The sequence below is a fragment of the Musa acuminata genome, chromosome BXJ3-3 (genome assembly GCF_036884655.1).
Source record: "Musa acuminata AAA Group cultivar baxijiao chromosome BXJ3-3, Cavendish_Baxijiao_AAA, whole genome shotgun sequence".
Classification (NCBI taxonomy): Eukaryota; Viridiplantae; Streptophyta; class Magnoliopsida; order Zingiberales; family Musaceae; genus Musa; species Musa acuminata.
The window spans coordinates 3,774,178-3,778,575 of record NC_088351.1 but is presented as its reverse complement, the minus strand read 5'-3'; positions in this window follow the sequence as shown (position 1 = coordinate 3,778,575).

Below are 4,398 nucleotides of genomic sequence, written 5' to 3'. Positions count from 1 at the left end.
TGGAAGCTCAGTAAGGATTCTCTTGTTATAGCTAATAGAAAGAAATGTCATACTTTGTACAGGTTGCAGGCTAAAGCTTATGGTGAGCAGTTAAATGCTACAGAGAAAGACTTCAGTATGGAGTTGTGGCATAGGCGATTGTGACACATGAGCGAGAAGGGGCTGCAAGCTCTTTCCAAGAGAGAGGTATTACCAGATCTCAGAGGTATACATCTGAACCCTTGTATTGATTGTTTGGCTGGTAAACAACATAGAGTTTCATTTGCTAGTGCTGCTTTGTCTAGAAAAATGCATGCCTTAGACCGTGTTTATACAGATATATGTGGTCCTTTGAGGACAAAAACTCCTGATGGATCTGTTGATGTTCTTGGTATAAGTGGTGCACTTTATTTTGTCACTTTTATAGATGATTTTTCCAGGAAAATTTGGGCTTATGCTTTGAAGACCAAGGATCAGGTTATTAATGTCTTCAAAGAGTTTCATGCCAGGGTTGAAAGGGAGACAGAAAGGAAATTGAAATGCATAAGATCAGATAATGGTGGTGAGTATATGGGATTGTTTAATGACTATTGCAGGTCGCATGGGATCCAACATGAGATGACAGTTCCTGGTACACCTCAGCATAATGCAATTGTAGAGAGGATGAACCGCACCATCATGGAAAAGATCAGATGTATGCTTTCACAGGCCAAGCTACCCAAAAGATTTTGGGATGAGGCTTTGAGGACTGCAGTTGATGTGATCAACTTATCACCATGTACAACCCTAGATTGTGATGTTGCAGAGCATGTATGGTCAAGGAAAGATGTTTCCTACAGGCATTTGAGAGTGTTTGGTTGTCGTGCATTTGCACATGTTCCAGATAATGAGAGGTCCAAGCTAGATGGTAAGTCTAAAGAATGTATTTTTCTTGGTTACTCACATGATCAGTTTGGTTACAGGCTTTGGGATCCAGAAAAGCAGAAGGTGTTCAGGAGTAGAGATGTGGTCTTCTTTGAGGATCAAACCTTTGAGGATTTGAAGACGAAGGCACCAGCCAAGACTTCTGTAGAAGGATTAGCAGATTGTGACCCAGTTATTCCTCCAGTATATCAGGGTGATGGGGGAGATGTGCAGGAAAATAGTGTAGAGCCTAATATTGATTTACCTGCAGGACATGTTGAGCAAGAAGAAGTAGGAGAGCAAGTTCCCGCAGAACCTCAATTGAGAAGATCTTCTAGACAACGTCAACCTTCCAGAAGATACTCTACAGATGAGTATGTGATGCTTACTGATGCAGGTGAACCAGAGAGTTACCAGGAAGCAGTTGAGAGTGAGCAGAAAGAGAAATGGTTAGTTGCTATGCAGGAAGAGATGGATGCTCTTCAGAAGAACCACACTTATGATTTGGTGCTGCTACCAAATGGAATGAAGGCCTTGAAGAACAAGTGGGTTTTTAGGTTGAAGACTCAAGAATATTGTTCTCAACCAAAGTACAAAGCTAGATTGGTTATGAAAGGCTTTGGTCAAAAGAAAGGTATTGACTTTGAAGAGATATTTTCTCCTATTGTTAAAATGTCTTCTATTCGTGTTGCTCTTGGTATTGCTGCTAGCCAGGACTTGGAGGTTGAGCAGTTAGATGTGAAGACAGCTTTCCTTCATGGTGATTTGGAGGAGGAAATTTATATGGAGCAACCAGAAGGCTTCAAAGTCAAAGGTAAAGATAATTTTGTCTGCAAGTTGAAGAAGAGCTTGTATGGGCTAAAGCAAGCTCCAAGACAGTGGTACAGAAAGTTTGATTCATTTATGACAGAAAATGGATACAAAAGAACGGCTTCAGATCATTGTGTATACATCAAATAGTTTGGTGAGAATTTTATTATTCTCTTACTTTATGTTGATGACATGCTTATTCTTGGAAAAGATATGTCTAAAATTGACAGGTTGAAGAAGGAACTGAGTGAGTCTTTTGCAATGAAGGACATGGGGCCAGCAAAGCAAATACTAGGCATGCAGATTTCTCGTGACAGGAAAAACAAGAAGATTTGGTTGTCACAGGAGAAATACATCGAGAAGGTATTGGAAAGATTTAGTATGAGCAATGCTAAGCCAGTTGGTTCTCCTCTTGCAGGTCACTTCAAGTTGTGCTCAGAACAGAGTCCGTCAAGTGATGAGGAGAAGGAGAAAATGCAAAAGGTTCCTTATGCTTCAGCAGTTGGAAGTTTAATGTATGCAATGGTATGTACGAGGCCGGACATCGCATATGCAGTGGGTGTTACTAGCAGATTTCTTGTAAATCCAGGCAAAGAGCACTGGGCAGCAGTGAAGTGGATTTTTAGATATCTCAGAGGGAGCTCTAAGGTTTGTTTAAGCTTTGGAGGTGGACCACCTGTGTTAACAGGTTACACAGATGCAGATATGGCAAGAGATATAGATACGAGGAAGTCTACTTCAGGTTATGTACTTACTTTTGCAGGGGGAGCTGTGTCATGGCAATCCAGGTTACAAAGGTGTATTGCTCTCTCCACCACAGAAGCAGAATATATTGCTGCTACAGAGGTATGCAAAGAAATGTTATGGATGAAAGAATTCTTACAAGAATTGGGGCTGAAATAGGAAAATTATGTGGTGCATTGTGACAGCCAGAGTGCCATCCATTTGTGTAAGAACCCAATGTTTCATTCCAAGTCAAAGCATATAGATGTCAGATACCACTGGATTCGAAATGTATTTGAAGAGAAACAGTTGCAGCTTCAGAAAATTCATACAGATGACAACGGAGCAGACATGTTGACGAAGACCTTAACAAAAGAAAGACAGGAGATATGCCGACAGTTGGTCGGTATGGCTTCACATTGAGGAGTCATGGGACAGCCTCCCTTATGGGCTAAAGGGGGAGGTTGTTGGGTTGATGGCCCATATTCAGCCCATGTGGGCTTTATCAGCCCACAGCTCACACCCCCTCTTAACCTAACCCTAATTAAGATTAGGGGGGTGTGGTGGCTGCGTTTTAGAGGCAGATTAAAGCTATAAAAAGGCAGCAACGAGACAGATCTTTGGAGCCACGAGATTCCAAAGAGAAGAAGGAGAACAAGGCAGAAAAGGAAGAGAAAGAAAGGGAAGAAGACAAGGACAACGCAGAGAGACTGTTCACAATCATCTAGCAGTGTTCTCATCTCAGGTTAGATCAAATCTACAGTAGGCTCTTGCTGTGATTACTTGGGAGGTTTTAGATATTGTGGGCAGTAACGTGATCCTTGTATCCCAGTTATTCTCTTGTGGTTGTTGCTTGGGTTTTGGGCAAGAGATTGAGATTTGTATATTCATTATTCTCATAGTGGATTATCTCTAGTTTGCCCCGTGGTTTTTACCCTTCACATTGAAGGGGTTTTCCACGTATATCTTGGTGTTCTGTTTGATTGTGTTTCCATTTTATTCCGCTGCGTATTTTGGTCTTCTAGTATTTGTTCCTATACAAAGATTATTCATGTTTATATCCCCATCAGTTCATTGTTTTCTTCTCTTTCATCTATCATTCTTTTCTCGAAGAGTCCTTAAAGAGGACATGATTTGACTTATTTTTTTTTTTCCCTCGGCGGTGAATTACAGATACTCTTCAAAATTTTCGTGAATACTTACGGACATCGACAAATGCATTGAAGGTTTAACTTTTTTACATGTAAGAACGAGTAGTCTCGTAGGACAAAGAATTTTGGGCAAATTTATACGAAAACCATAGGCTTTGTTTTTTTTTTATCCCTTTTTATTTATCCCTATTAGTGCTCTCACTTTCTCTATAATTTCATTCTGTCCTTCATGTCGCACTCGTCCCTGAGGTGAATCAGTCTACCGCTATAGTATTATTAAATAAGATATATAGAAAAAGAATCTAACTCTAAGGGGATGTATGGACACTATCGCTAAACTAAAAATAGATGATGGTCTTAACTAAGGAATCCTCCTTTTCACCCATTGGTGATTGAGGGAGTTGTCAGTGTTGGCAAGGAGATAACCAGGGCTACCTGCGTCTGGCCGAAGACTTCCATCATTGCTGCCAACACGGACCCGTGCAGGTGCACCAAACTTGTGCGCAACAAAGCTTGATTCCATAAGTTGCATGTGGTGTCGGCGTACATGCAACTCGTGGATTGAATTCTCATCCAGTGGGGTTGTGACAATATATACACGAGGTAGGGTCATGAAGAAGAGATGGTACGTGTGGACTTGGTAGTGAGGGTGGACTAGCGAAGGCAAATTGATTGCTCGGAGTAACCAAGCCTATGACCGTAAGAGCCTCCTGAGGCAATCCATGACATCGTGTAATCATGCACCAAAGGACGCTTAGATATCATGATATCTAAGCATCCTTTGGTGTAGCTTGACATATATATATATATATATAGTTTTCTTTTCAAGACA